General features: G+C 35.2%; 1 protein-coding gene and 1 long non-coding RNA gene across 2 annotated transcripts in view; one reads left to right on the forward strand and one right to left on the reverse strand.

Moving 5' to 3' along the window:
- LOC148126826 (uncharacterized) overlaps nt 1–3829 on the reverse strand; it is a 346379-nt gene extending 342550 nt beyond the window's left edge. The window contains exon 1 of the long non-coding RNA XR_015741609.1: nt 3819–3829. This is a non-coding gene — a long non-coding RNA (uncharacterized LOC148126826). The remainder of the gene's footprint in view (nt 1–3818) is intronic.
- Nucleotides 1–16852, forward strand: part of LOC148126827 (contactin-4-like) — a 345287-nt gene that overhangs the window by 210966 nt on the left and 117469 nt on the right. The gene's annotated exons all lie outside the window — the stretch shown is intronic.

The following is a 16852-nucleotide window of genomic DNA, read 5'->3' on the forward strand; positions in this document are numbered from 1 at the left end:
ACAAAAAATCAATAGAATTGTTAAGTAAAATGTATACAAAATCTATTGATAAATACATAAAGTATTCATAAATCATATTAGCCAGCCAAACCACTCTAAAATGTTTTGGATAATAAATAGAATATTAAAAAAGGTAAACTCATGAAACTTTTTAATAATCAAGGCATCATTAGAAAGAAAAGTCTCTTCCTTGTCATATCATACACTAGATGTATGGAGAAAAAAAATTTTTTACACTGATAGTGTCAAAAAATTGAGACTGATGATTTTAGTCTACAAGATTCCACTGATCAGTGACACGAGTATAATTAATTTTAAAAAATAATAAAATATTAAAATGTTTCCAGTCCAGCTCTATTTATATGGAATAACTGTAATAGCTGCTCTCCAATTTGTTACTGCATAGTACAGTACACAATACTAACTACTAAGTACCTAAACAGGTTGTGCTTGTTTTCTTCACTGCTGCATTTAACTCAGTGTAAACACATGAACATTTTAGGCAATTTATTTATTTATTTGTTTATTTATTTATTTATTTTGTCAAACACAATATAATAGAAATAAGAATAAATATAACTATAAATACATGAAATAGGAACTAATAACTGGGGACAATAGGACAGGGACAGTAGGCACAATTGTGCACTTATGCATACCCCTTACAGACCTCTTAGGAATGGGGTAAGGTCAATAGAGATTAGTTTGAGGGTAAAGGAGTGGGGGTTTGAGCATGTGACAACAGAATCATGTAGTGAGTTGCTGACATTGACCACTCTGTTGCTGAAATCATACTTCCTGCAATCAAGTCATCCAAACCACCATCACTCAAAACTAGGCACGCACGCCCCTAACTACCTCATTTCCAACTACAACTGGCCTTAAATGCAACCTACTCAATGCAAGAAGCCTTGTGAATATAATACCTGAATTTCTCCTCTTACTAAATATGGATAAATTCGACATCATATTTGTCTGTGAAACATGGCTTAATGTATCTCTCCCTGACTCCATTACCACAGTAAGAGACTATCATGTTTACTGATCAGATCGTGAAATCCATAGAGGAGGTGGTGTTGCTATCTTCTATAAAAAGTTCTTACTTCTAAAAAACATCCAAGTTACCCAAGAGCTTGTTCTTCCTGAGACCATCACCTGTGAATTGTCCTTAAATAACACATTTCGATTCTTACTATGTTACAGAGCACCTGATTATGACATCGAACATGTAAACAAGCTAAATTCACTACTAACAAAGGCAACATCCTGCCCACACACTTTTATCTTTCTTGGTGACTTCAATCTACCTCACATTAATTGGACCCTAAACGAATGTAAAACTGAACCCATGCATGCAATCTTCTACAATGCTGTAACAAACCTGGGACTGGAACAACTAGTAACCAAGAATACTAGACTTAACAACTGCCTCGATCTCATCTTCTGCAATAGTTTGAATTCAATTTACGGAATACAAATTAACCCTTTTCCAACAGTGACCACAGCATGATTGACTTTTGTCTCAACATACGTCCACACAAAAATCAACACGACGATGTGATCCCCAATTATAACTTCAAAAAAGGCAACTATGATCTTATAGAAAATAATCTCTCGTCCCTTGATTGACAATATCTATTCACTGGATGAGATACTGTTGAAGACCATTACAACATATTTTTACTTGAAGTCAAAAGAGTCATCGAACTATTTTTACCAATAACAACTCCAAAACCCAGAAAAAACAGATTACCCATAACAATAAGGAAGCTTCAATCCAAAAAGAGATCACTTTGGTGGAAAAACAAATCTGGTCACGTTGCCAACTTCAAAAGCCGGTACAAAAATTTATGCCACCAGATAAAGACTGAATGCACCAATTATCACATTAAACAAGAGGAAAACCTTCTATGCACCAATTCCACCCGCGCTTTCTACAATTTTGTAAATACAAACTAAAAGACTCAAGGTCCATCCCACCCCTGAAAGGACCTAATGGTAAACACTGCAATGATGACACCATTAAAGCCAACCTCTTTAACACATTCTTTGGCTCAGTATTTGTAAACAGCAATGGATCATGCCCAATATTTCCTAATCAAACCACAGACAACTACAATGATCGAATACATATCGATTTTACAGAAGACAATGTTGAAAAAGCACTACGCAATCTAAAACCATCTCTATCTTTTGAACCAAATGGAATATGTGCGTACTTCTTATAAAAGCTAATCACTGCCATAGCCAAACCTCTAAGCATAATCTTTGAAAAACCTTTCAGGACCAGCTCCTTGCCAAAATTATGGTCACAAGCCATGGTCATTCCCGTCTTCAAAAAGGGAGACCCCAGCCTAGTTGAAAATTATAGACCAATCTCTTTATGCTGCATCACCTGTAAATTCATGGAATCAATTATTAACCAATCCATTATCCTCCACTTAGAGACAAACAACCTAGTCTCTAATAAACAATTTGGTTTCAGAAAAAAACTATTCTGCAATCTGCAACTTTTACACTGCAAAAACATATGGATTACACAACTCGATCAGGGCAAAGCAATAGACACAATCTACATAGACTTCTGTAAAGCCTTTGATTCAGTGGTACACGACAAACTACTCCCCAAACTAAAATCTTATGGTATCTCTGGACATCTGCATAACTGGACAGAAGCATTCCTGTCAAACAGACAACAAATGGTCAAAATTGGGAACATTCAATCAAATTCTGTACCTGTCATCAGTGATGTCCCCCAAGGCAATGTTCTAGGACTAACTCTCTTCATACTCTACATAAATGACCTCTGTGATCATATTAAGAGCAACTGTGTTCTCTTTGCTGATGATGTAAAGCTATTCAACACCACTGACAATACTGCTACCCTTCAAAAAGACCTTGACTATGTGTCAGAATGGTCAAACAAACGGCAACTTCAAATCTCAACAAATAAATGCTCTGTCCTACATATTGACCAAAAAAATCATAAAATAAAATATAGGCTGAATAGTCAAGACCTTGTTGATAGTCCAAACTCTGTCAAGGATCTTGGAGTACTCATCTCTAATGATCTAAGTGCTAGAGCCCACTATAACTACATAGCCAAAAAGGCGTTAAGAGTTGTTAATCTAATCTTACGTAGCCTTTTCTCTGGTAATATTACACTAATAACTAGAGCATACAAAACATTTGCTAGACCAATACTCGAATACAGCTCATCAGTCTGAACCCACATTACATATCTGATATTAACACAGTTGAAAAAGTCCAGAAATATTTCACAAGAAGAGTTCTCCATTCCTCTACTCGTTGCAGAATACCTTATGCCACCAGACTCGAAATTCTAGACCTAGAAAACCTAGAACTACGTTCGCCTTCGGTCCGATCTAAGTATAGTATATAAAATCATACATTGCAGTGTCCTACCTGTCAGTGAATACTTCAGCTTCAATCATAACAATACAAGAGCAAACAATAGATACAAACTCAAGATTAATGGCACCAAACTTGATTGCAGGAAATATGACGTCAGCAACAGAGTGATCAATGTCTGGAATACTCTACCTGACTCTGTGGTTTCTTCCCCAAACCCCCAAAAAGTTAACCTTAGACTTTCTACTATTGACCTCACCCCTTTCCTAAGAGGTCTGTAGGGGGCGTGTCTACTGTCCCTGTCCTATTTTTTCTTTTATTTTTCTCATATGTATCCATGTATTCATAACTATGTTTTTACTTATACCTATTATCTTGTAAGCAATTGACAAAGCAAATAAAATAAAATAAAATAAAAAGGTTGGAGTGTTTTACATTAAGTTTACAATAGTGGAAGAAATAGGAGAATATACAGTATATACACATTTTTCATTTATGTGTTGTATCTCACAATCCAAAATGACTCTAGTGATTTACAGTGCATAAATACATTTATACTTTATTCTAATGCTTGTGGCTAATTGGGTCTATACAAATATTTCAATCCTTTTATTTTTCTTCTAGCATTCATCTTCTGTGTACCTTGTCAATTAATAAATCCAAAACAATTAACTCTCTGTAATTCTGTATTTGTTTTGTGGATATCTTCCAGAAGCATATTTTATAAATGCTTATGATTTGAACACTGTAGTCATCACTGATTACTGGAAATATATTGGACAACAATTAGACATTCATTTCTGCTTACTGTGTCAAGTCAGCAAATAATTTCATACAACAAAGAGCCCATTATTAAAGTTTGAAAACAACAGAAGTAGCAAATGTAGAGTAATAACTTCTGATTACATTATTGGTGCTTTCATGAAATACAGAAACTTTTCCATCTCATAATTTTATCTAACTAGTTATCATTTTGGGGTAAGGGATAGTTGAAATTCATAGGTAGGAAGATATTATAAATAATACAGAAGAGATCATTATTCATATTACCATTGGCTCAAACTGAGCTGCCAATATGCATTCAGTTTTATTCAGCATATGACCGTATTCTGCTTTTCATAATATGTTGCTATTAGTTATGAAACTGAAATATTTTTATGTTATTTATACATTTGGTTCAGCTATAATTGAGAAAAATTAATACTCTTCCCATAAGCACAAAACTGCTTGGAAGTCACAGTTCATTAAAAGATGTATGTTATTTTTGAAAATTCATTCTAATATAACTATCGGGCTTTTTATTTCATATTTCATTTATACCACTGAAAATAGCTGACAGATTTGTGGCTTGCATCAGCCATCTTATTCAACCATGACATTATTTATGTAATACCTATACAGTAATACATGAAAAGAAAAGTTTTGTATTTGTGTTATACTATTCAAAGTTATGTTAGTCAGGGTACCATCATTTTTAGATTGAGTTTGTCAATACTCTCCACAGAGGTTTGGAAATCAAATTTCAAATTCAAATAAATGAAGAAGGAAATAGTACGCATTCATCTTTATGCCCACAGAAGTCTTTTCAAATTTAGATAACAATAAGCATTTTCTTGAAAGCTTCAAGAAAACAGAGCTATCTTGTCCAAAATTCTTGTTCATGTATTTCTTTGTAATTGGACAGCTAAACTGATGGATGAGTGAACAATTTATTACTTTTATAGGATTATTTGTTATTGTTTGTCAATCTTCTTCTTCTTCTTCTTTTTCTTCAGCGTTTGTCTCGCGCTCGGGCGAGGTCCGCTAATGTCCTTGAGTACTGCTTCCACACCTCTCTGTCTGCCACGCGTGTTATTGTTTGTCAATATTAATACCAAATCCTAGAATCTGTATTATGCATAATGTTAGCATTTTAACAAATACATTTTAAGACAAAATACCATGGAGAACAATTATTATTCAGTAATAGCACAAGATCTTATTGTCTAAAGATTTGGCTCTGTTGTCTTGCTTGGGACTCACAAAGAGCAGACAGCTATGGGATTGATTTGTCACCTAAAAGCTCTACCAGCCTTTTAATTAATCATAATGTTGGAATTTAGCTATTTTTACGTCTTGCAAACATTTTAATACAATTTTTATGTCTGGATACGTTACTTGTACACCTCTCACAATTCCTTTGTGGGGGAGATGAGCAGTTTCAAAATTTGATGCATAAATGAATAGCAATATTACTTAGATTTATATACCACTTCACAGCCTTCTCTAAGCAGTTTACAGAGTCAGCATATTGTCCCAACAATCTGGGTCCTCATTTTACCCACCTCAGAAGGATCGAAGGTTGAGTCAACCTTGAGGTGGTGAGACTGGAACAATCGGCAGTCAGCAGAAGTAGCCTGCAGAATTGTATTCTAACCACTGCGCCACCATGGATCATGGTGAATACCTGAATACCTTACAAGTTCATGAATATATTCTTAGAAACCCATTGGGATAAACATTGTTATATTTTCATATCTTGAACAGAAAAATATTTTTGAGTCTATAAATATTTTTCCTATAGAAATAGTTTAATGAACTGAATATTTAAGTAATAAATTATTATTATTGTTGTCATTTTTTATTTAGAAAACTTGTTTAAGAAGGTGATCAAATGTTTAATGTTGCTTCTAATCTTTCATACTTTCCTATTTACTATTGATATCTCAGCAGATTCCTACAAGGCAATAATAACAATAGGACTTGTATTCCACGACCTAATATTGCTAGCAAGTCATCTGTAATGGTTTCTCCAACAAAGATAAAACATGAAATAATATAAAATACGTATTAAAGCATCTATTTAAAAAAATAGGTATCACATATCTAGCTTTCAGAGTGAAGACAATTCTGCTGACCATGAAGAAAAATAAATAGCGATATAAATAAATTCTGTCAAAGATCTTTCTTCATCTCTTTGTTTCAATAGATGCAATTTTGTTCTATGAAATTTTATATATTGCCACAATACTTTTCTATACAGCAGCATTCGCTTATCTATAACCTTCAGCCAGAATGAAAATATTCATTATAAGTGTGTGTGTGTGTGTGTGTGTGTGTGTGTTTATAACTGGAGCAATTGAATACAAAGTTCAATACCTTAAAGGAAATAGGTTAGAGGAGTCTACTAAGATTTCCATCGTTCTAAAATAAGTACTAAGAAATCCTGCAGTATTCCATTTTATTTGCATATGAGATTATACCAAGTAATGCCCATCTCCCTGCAAAAGATGAAAAATACAGTAAGGTACTATCATTCTTTCCAGCAATGGCTTTTCCCCCCAATTAGGTTCATGGAAATATATTGAGGCAAGCACAGTGAGACTTACTTTAAAAAAAAAAAAAATCAGATTGAAATCATGTACATAACTTTAAACATGCAGTTTTTAGGAGAGTGCATTGATATGAAAGAAGGTATTTAAAAAAACTTCTCAGCAGCTGAAATTGTCTAAATTATAAATGAGATTGGATTCAAAACTTATATTATGGATTTTATACCATGGTATTTTGTTTGTTGGATAGAATAGCATCTGTCTGTGGAACTGATAATTTAACCTGGAATTAAATCTCAGGACTATTCCACAAGGTTGGCAGATTTACTGGAGCAAATTTGGAATATGAGAGAACAGCAAAGGAAAATCATGGGACACACAGACAAAAAGGAAAGAAAGAAAAAAAAGGAAAGAAAGAAGAAGAAAGGAAGGAAGGAAGGAAGGAAGGAAGGAAGGAAGAAAGAAAGAAAGAAAGAAAGAAAGAAAGAAAGAAAGAAAGAAAGAAAGAAAGAAAGAAAGAAAGAAAGAAAGAAAGAAGGGCATCTAACTGAGGTGATACAATTCACTTAGAAAGACTTATTACATCTGTCAAAACAAGGGGTGGGATTCAAATTTTTAACAACTGGTTCTGTGGGCATGGCTAAAGTGATGGGTGTGGCTTGGTGGACATGTGACTGGGTGGACATGGCTTGGTGGTCATGTTATTGGCTGGGTGTGGCCAACTCAATATCACTCACATCGAGGCACACATCTCCTTGCCTGGCCTCTCATGACTGTGGGGATGCTGCAACAGTCGTGTGAAAAATGGTTATGTCACTTTTTTCAGTACCATTGTAACTTTGAATGGTCACTCCACACAAGCAAAGTACCAGCAAAGGAGGGGGAAAAAACTCCAGAGACATTCCTGAGACAGGAAGGATGTAATAAGGGTCAACGGAGAGGCAGTTACTGCAAGCAATACCAGAATGTTTCCTTCCTGCCTTCCTTACAGGATTAGGCCAGTAATTTCTTCTAACAACTGTTTCTCCGAACTGCTTAGAATGTTAACAACCGGTTCTAGCAAATAGGTGCAAACTGGTAGAATCCCACCCCTGGTCAAAACTGAGAGCCAGCACCAAGGCACCAAGCTAGAAACTTGCAGACTGTGAGTTATAGTCCTACCTTAGGCATGAAAACTGGCTGGGTCACTTTGGACCAGTCATTTTCTCTCAATCCAATCATTCTCATAGGATTGTGGATAAAAAAAGTAGGAAGAAATATTATGAATGTTCATTATTTTGAAAGAAATAAAATATTACTTTTTTAATAAGAAATATTACTTTTTTAATAAAAATAATAAATCAAAATCAAAATAATTTTTTTCAAATGATACTTACAAACTGAGCATGAGTCCTTTATTAATTAATATCCTTTGCATTTGATGTTAGAAACAATATCAATATATACATAAATTCTTGTGGCAATAATTGTGATATAGTTTATTCTTTGTTCTTTCAAATAAGTAAGCTGTTCAGAAATATAGGTACCTTCAGTGCAGATGCTAAGCTGAGCATCTTCAATTGAATTAGTACTAGGATTAAAATAGATGAATTGCTTTGGGGAACTAGGGATTATAGTAGCATAGAATGGGTATAGATTTCTATTCATTGCCTAGATTGGAAGGATGGGAGGCTATACAAATTTTTAAAATAAATAAAAACAAAATATTTTTAAATAATCTGAGACTTTTGACTTGTAGTTTCCCGCTGTAAAGTTCAGTTAGAAATTTTTTCTAATGTAGGCAGATTAATCAGAAATCTGAGATTAATGTGGTTAATATGCTATTTCCAAAGGCTTAGTGTTTGAAAAGGAATTATACTGGGAATGGGGAGTGTGGGGGTGGAAAGTAAGACAGAATACACCTTAGTCACAAGGGAATGTAAACCATATTAAAGAGATGATGAGCTATTGATCTCCTCAGGGAATCTTCTGAAAACTCCATCTAAAAATGCTGTTAAAAAAACACTCTGTGTATGTGTGAGAGAGAGAGGGAAGGAGGGAGGGAGGGTGGGCACAGTCTGTCAAAACTATCAGGCATCCTGAAACAAATTAAAACATTTCTTTCTTGGCCTTATTTTCTTCCATACTGAAAGGTTGATTTTGTGTATGTGTGATGGAAGAGCAGAGAAGGAACAATGGAATGGCTTATTGACTGTCCTGATGACTATATTGGAAATACATGATGGGGCATCTGTTTTGAATAGTCATCCCACCATTTCTATATTCTGTCTACAAATCACAAAGAAGCACTGGTCAGTGACCTCTTATTCCTCCTATTCCAGCAATCTTACCAGAAGAAATCCTAATGGTAGGTGTTTTCTCATAGTCATTAGGGAAACAACAGGCAAATACTTTGAAAATATGTGATTTAAAACAAGCTCTTTCCAGTCTATATATTGCTCATTTGAATAATTTAACTTCAGCATCCATCAGGAAAGTGATTTTCTCAATATCAAATTACAAAGCTGTTGTATAATACAGAAAGATAATACATTTCATCCTCTATGAGTCTGTAGAGATTCTTAGTCATGGTTGTCCCAAAGGTGCTTTTTCAGGAGGAAACTGGATTTTCTTGTTTTTTTCTTTTGAAGACGTTTTCATCTTCTTGGATGAGAATCGAAACATCTTTAAAAGAAAAAAAACAAGAAGGTCCAGTTGCCTCCTGAAAAAGCACCTTTGGGATTTCCATCCTCTATGAAAGCAGCATCTCTTCTGTCCCTTGCCCAACCCCCATCAAAGTTGAAAGCTACAGATCTTACTGATATTAATACTAAAGCCAACTCTATGGAAAAGTCAGATATTGCTCATTCCAATGATTTCTTTATTGACCATTGATCATATCCCACATAATTCAAATACATGGGTTCTTTAGGATTAATCAATTAATTTGATCTTCAATCAAGGGACTGTCACCTAAACCCGGGGTCGCCAACCTTTTCAACTTCAGGGACCACCAAACTCTTAATTTTAGATCCCGAGGACCTCTAATACGAATTTTTCTTAAAAAAGATAATATATTTAATATAAAATTTTTATTTTTTATATTAAATATAAATTTAATGTTAAAAATAATTTTTATTATACACACACACACATATAAATGCTTACTTAATTATAACAAATTCGTAAATGCTTAATCATAACTATGGGGCAGAGCGAAGGGAAAGGAGGGGCCTCTCTTATCCTTTGGGGGAGAAGAGGGAGGATTTAAGAAGCCACATGGTGCCTGGAGGCTGGGAAGATCTGGACAGGGAGGAAAAGGCTCCTGCTCAAACGGAAGAAAATCAGAGCCATCTCATATCTCCCCCAAGTCAGAGGAAACCTCTCCCTCCTTTGCCAGGTGCGGCTGCCTGGAGTTGGGGGAGGGAAGGAGGGCTGGGCTGGAATTGCCAACAGGCTCGTAATAACCAGGCAACACCTCCCTTCAGCCTCCACATAAGAAGAGGACTCCCTGAGGCTAAGCCCCAGATTTCTCCTCTCGCTTCCAAGCAGAGAAGGATCCCTCCCTGTATGGAGGCTGAAGTGGGGGGGGGGGCGGTATCGAGTCCAGAAAGGCTGGAGCTCTCACCTGCACAAACAGGTTGGTTATGAGGAGCCTGTCTTCCTCAGCGCTCTTTTGGTCTGGCCATTTGGTCTCTCCACCCCACCCCATGCCAAAGAAAGCCAGCTGGGCTTCTCCTTCCCTCCTACCCTTCCCCAGAGGAGAGCGCACTGGAAATGTGTGTTGGCTTTTCCAACACACCTTTCTCCAGTGCTCGCTCTCAATTCACATTCCACCAGTCCTGACTTGCTGAGAGGGAAGAGCAGCCCTGATGTCACATGTGTCCCCTTCCTTATTTCTTTCATTTTTATTTTAACAATGTTCTCCAGGCCCTTTTATGATCCACAGGATGAAGTTGTCCCCATATTCATCTGACTAATAGAAGAAGGTTATGAAAAAATGCCTTTTAGATATCTGCTAAAGGGTATCCAGAGATGATTTGGTATCAAAATGCCAGGAGTTCATTGTGAGAATGACCTAGGGACCAGTTTGGCCCTACAAGAGCCCTAACCAAAGCAGCCATGCACAACAAAGACATTAAACTCTCCTTGTGGTTCCACTAAAACAGGCTAATATATACACTTTCTGACAATTTTTGTGACCCTTTATCATAGCTTAATGTGAAATCCAAAAAGAATTAGGCACGCACTAGATCACTAAATCATATAATCACTTGTGCAGTTAGAAAGAAGTCAAGAATTTTCTGAATAGTTTACAGCAAGGGTGTCAAACTCAAAGCCTGCGGGTAAGATTTCACCCTTGGGGTGCTTAGAACTTGCCCAAGGGGCTGCCCTGGAAACAATAAAGGAACAGCCCACAGTGTCTCTGTTGGTGAAAATGGAGCTTGGGAGGCTTCCTCCTTGAGCTCTGTTTTCACTGGCAAAAGAAACAGATCTTGGGAGCCTGTTTTCCTAGCAGAGCCCTCAGTCCACCACAGGTGCTCCCAGAAAAAGTGACATCAAGCTGGTCATGCCCACCCTGGCCATGTCCCCCAGTCCTGTCCCCAAGGTCAAACACAACCCTGATGCGGCCCTTAATGAACTTGAGTTTGACACCTCTGGTTTATAATATACAGAAGAAAAGTCAGATTTGTACAGAATATGTAACATAGTTCCCTCATGTAATTTTCTCAGATCTTGGATTGCATACAGCTTTTTAAGAGACAAATGAATAGATTCCACTAGGATGAAATTTGTAATAAAACTGCACTACATCATTCAAGACTTTAATAGATGATTGAAACGTTTCAGTTTTGTTTGATAATTACTTTTGTAAAGCTTAGTCTGGAACATACCAGACTGAAGGCATTTGGACTGTTAATAGGGATCAAATAATATTTCATGGGCAGATGTCCTAAATATTTAGAGGGGAAGAAAAGGGGCATGCTAAAATGATGCAAAATATATGAGTCCATGTTATCCATATAGGAAAGACTGTAATTTTCCATGGATTCTGTTTTCCATGGTTACTGCCATTTGTCAGAAATGGTGTAGGGTCTCTCACTTGGGTGGGAAGTTGGACTAGATGACCTACAAGGACCCTTCCAACTCTGATTATCTGTTATCTGTTGTGGTTATTAATATTATTTGGGGTCATATCCATTTTCCGCCTTTAAAGCATGGGAAATTATGCTTCCAATTTTTGCTTATATTTCATGTCTTTGATGAATCGGGCTTCAGAATTGGAAAGAGGTTTGTGGATTATAGAAGCCCTTAGTGCCTCACATCTCTGTTTATTTAACAACTTATTTTGCTTGTTTTGAAGCCAAAAGATGTATAAAGATTTTAATAACCTAGGAGTATTCAGCACCAAAATAATAATCCAATCACCACTCACGTTGCTTAAGAAATTTTAGCCTTCTGCACCTATCCATGCATTGAATTCAGATGTCTGCAAGAATAATATTTTCATGTGTGAAATCAATCTGGCAAGAAGCCTGACAATGGAAGAGCCCAGCTTAGGAGGAAGACAAGATTGGTCTAGAGGTTAAGGCACCAGGCTAAAAACCCAGATATAGTGCGTTCTAATTCCACCTTAGACATGAAGCTAGCTAGGTAACCTTGGGCCAATCATTTTCTCTTAGCCCTAGGAAGTAGGCAATGGCAAAACCACACCTGAATCTTGCCAAGCAAACTGCAACAGCAGTTGCCAGGAGTCAAGGCTATCTCAAAGGCACATATACACACAATTTGCGTACACATATGCAAAAGCTTTGTCCAAGCAGACATCCAAATCAAATACCTGAATGTGAACATTCTGCTACATGTTTTTACAGCTGCCTTCCCTCAAGTAAAAAAAAGAATATCATAAAAGCATAGACACTCTTTGCCCTGACTCGAACTTCCTTCATACTATAGTTGTTTCATAGCAACCCAAAAACTATTTTCTCTTCCCCCTCTTCTTTTTGTCTAAATTGCACTCATCCACAAATTGGACTTTGGTTTTTATTTTGAAAAGTGACAATTTCCAGACAAATTGAATTTACCGTTTCTTCCACACAATTGCTGTCAGATCCTGACAGGAGTTAGAAACAGCTGGGCAATAGGTTTGAAAAGATTTTCACAAAGGAAGAAAAAGAGCAAGAGGATGGATTTGACAATATTATACCACTGGGTTCATGGAAATACACAATACAGAATAACTTTATCTGATAATTATGATGATTATACTTTTATTAAAAGTAAGCTAATACATTACATAAATTAAAGTGGATGCTGATGAATTCTCTTTTTTTTTTTGCATTCTTTCCACTTAGTTTGGTAGAAAATTCATTGAATGTTTTGCTTATCCTTAGCCCTAAGTTAAAGAATATGAACAAAAGTACAAGCTTATTGCATAGAGGATTTCCAAATCTAGGGAGGGTCTATGTAAGTGCTATAAAGTCATTGGTAAGCTAGAAATACATCTATAAATCTGTATGTGTGTGTTTATGTGTAATGTAAGTACAGTTTTTGTTTTGAATTTGCAAATTGTGTTTGTGAGTTCCTTGGTGGTCTCTGAGTTTGGTTATTTTCTTGCAGATATGTCATTACCCAGCTATGTAACATCATCACTGTACACTGAAGGTATTAACTAATTGGATAATGACACATTAGAAAACAGACAGGCTCAGCAACCACCAAGGATTTTTATTTCAACCCAGAGCTACAAATATTTTCCTCTATTGGTTAATTGTGCTTGTGTTGCAAAGTGGCAGAGAAAGTACTGTATGTGTGGCCTCCAACTTTTCTCCATACGTTTGTGGATTCCCACTTGTAAGACAGTATTTCCTACTTTTTATTGTTCTGTTTTTAATTTTCTTGTCTTGATGTAAGTATTGCAAGTATGACAAAGTTGCTATGCATTTCTAAACAATACTATACTAAATAAATCATACTAGGACCATGTCTTGTTTTTTTTCTTCCTTCTTTTTATCCTACTTAAGTTTTCCAGGAACTAAATTGTTCACTTGAACCTCTTAGTAATCTTATTTAATCTCACATAATGAAAAACATTACCTGATGGATTTTATTTAGCAAATTCACTTTGGCTGTTATGTACAAGTGTCTTGAATTGAGGAAGTTAGTTGAATAATGCCTTACTTGGTGTCATTAAAAGAAACTTGTGAGCACTATTACTCTTATCACAATTAGAAACAATTGTTATATACATTTAGAAAACATGAGTGTTTCATAAAATCAAGAATGGGCCATGCTGTGCTTAGCATACATAATGTATGTGTGGCCTCCAACTTTTCTCCATACGTTTGTGGATTCCCACTTGTAAGACAGTATTTCCTACTTTTTATTGTTCTGTTTTTAATTTTCTTGTCTTGATGTAAGTATTGCAAGTATGACAAAGTTGCTATGCATTTCTAAACAATACTATACTAAATAAATCATACTAGGACCATGTCTTGTTTTTTTTCTTCCTTCTTTTTATCCTACTTAAGTTTTCCAGGAACTAAATTGTTCACTTGAACCTCTTAGTAATCTTATTTAATCTCACATAATGAAAAACATTACCTGATGGATTTTATTTAGCAAATTCACTTTGGCTGTTATGTACAAGTGTCTTGAATTGAGGAAGTTAGTTGAATAATGCCTTACTTGGTGTCATTAAAAGAAACTTGTGAGCACTATTACTCTTATCACAATTAGAAACAATTGTTATATACATTTAGAAAACATGAGTGTTTCATAAAATCAAGAATGGGCCATGCTGTGCTTAGCATACATAATGAAATATTGTTGAAAGTCTATAATAAGGGCAACAATAAACCAAATTATATTTAGTACTATCTGTCCCTAAATACCAAATTGCTTTTTAAATATTAACTAAGGCTTTGTACACCCCTGTTGAGTAGGTAATTATCACTCCTGCAACCATTTTGCATATGAGACAGAAGAGATTAATGGCCCTGTATGTTACAAATAGGAAACGAAACAGACTGTTTATGTAAGGAGGTTCAAATTTCCTTTTTAATAAGATTTTTATAAAGGCCTCGGAATATTTTAAGTTGTGAATCTGTCCTTCCCCTATCTTTTTATTTTGAATTGGTAATTAAGCCAGGTGGGTTTGTGAGCTGCAGAGTCCTTGTAGGTTATTATCAATTTATGTAAATATTTCTAATTTCATTAAGAGATTTTTGTCAGAACAGCAGATACTGTTAAAATCTTTTAACCACTGTTGCTTTATCCTCATATTAATGGTTCAGTTGTGCTTTTATACTGAAAGAGACAAATAGAAGAGTCCAGCTTAGTCAGTTGTTCCAATTTTATTGAATTTCACTTTTATTTTATTTTTTCAGTTTAGTTTAGTTTACTTTATTGTCATTGCACCTCATGCAACGAAATTAAATACCATCTTCAGTGTACATTATGTCTGAAAATAAACACAAATACACATCCTTCACATTCTATACATTGAATTGAAAACCCCTGATATTGCATTAATATTGCACTATACAGTAGAATTCAATAGAGTTACTGCCCTGGGATAGAAGCTATTTTTCAGTCACCTCATTTCAACGTTAACTCAATTCTAATAATTTTCTTTTTTTCACCCAACAGACCTCAGTAGCAATTGGTATAAGTTTTAAAAATAAGTACATAAGTAAAAATGATAATTATGCCTATGGTGATGTTGATGTATGGCTATATATCAGGTCTATGTATATCTACTTTGAACCCCACTATATTGGATCATTTATTATTACTGTCATAGATTCAATGTAACAAGCATACACAGTTTCCTTCTTAGCTTTTTATTATCTCTTTGAATAAAGTGTAAATGTGATTTATCTCTATGTGTTTATTGATTACTGATTTATCTGAATGCCAAGCTTTCTAGAATTCCTGAAATCCATATCCATATAGTATTAGCTTCTTCAAGCATTATTTCTACTGTATAGGAGAGGAATAATAATTAAGCAGTAAAAATGAATCTTGACATAATATATAAGTGACCTATTTCAGTTCCAAGTCATCAGAGATTATGTTCAGATCATCATTTCAAATGTGTGGTTTTTAATATTTTATTTTAACTGCATACATTTAGAAGTTGGTTGCCCAGTTTGGGAAAATCAGCTTCAGTACAACTGTCAGATCACTTGGTAAATGAAACAGCAAAATTAAACAGGTGATATAAGGAGAAGTTCAAATTTGACTAATTGAAAACTATAATCGCCATGATTTTATTCAAGAATATGTCAAACACTGAGCCATGATTGTAATGCTTCCTAAAATGAAACTGGAAAAAAAATCTAATTTAGCAAAAACTAATATCTACTAACTTATATCATCCTAATACACTGTTTCTGAAACTTTTCATTACTAATAATTCCATTTTTATGATATAATAATAGTCATTTTATGATATAATAATATTTAATTGAGTTAGGATTAGGCAAGCAATACAGTATATTTATTTATTGTTAATAGTCACATTGTAATTTATGTATTAACCAAAACAATGACAGAACTTCACAACTTTATGAAATTAAATTATTACATTAGAAATAAAAATGAACTTTAAAACTATATTTTTATTGGCAAGAACAAGCTTACTTACTTTTGCATAAATCCTTTAGTCAGAATTAACATTTTTGAGGCAGCCATTTTCATATATCACTTACAGCTTTAGCCATTTCAGTTGCATTAATAGCCTCAATACACAAAATATATTTTTATCAAAGCAAATTGCAAACTTTATGAACATTTTTGACAACAATGGGTTTTAGAGAAGGGCTCGCCAACCTTTTGGACCTCAACGACCACCAAACTCATAATTTTAAATCCCATAGACCAGTGACCCTGGGAAAATCCCCCAAAAAGTCTGCAGGAAAATTCCCCACCCCGTTTTCCTACCGATCAATCATTCTTTATTTGGGATCGCAGGATACCGTCATTTTTGGTGGAGTTTGGGGGAGAGAAAGAAAGACTTGTGCTGCTTTACTTGCGTGCAACCAAAAGCATACGAAGAAAGAAGTGGAAAGAAGGAGCCCAATGGCCAGGCCAGGCATATGGGGTGAGTGGGGCAAGTCCCCCCCCCTCCGCCCTTTCCCCTCTCCCCTCATTACCGAGTGTTGTTCGCAGTGCAAATGATGCAA

Source organism: Pseudonaja textilis, chromosome 2 (assembly GCF_049901715.1).
Source record: "Pseudonaja textilis isolate UNSWEBS1 chromosome 2, rPseTex1.2, whole genome shotgun sequence".
NCBI lineage: Eukaryota > Metazoa > Chordata > Lepidosauria > Squamata > Elapidae > Pseudonaja > Pseudonaja textilis.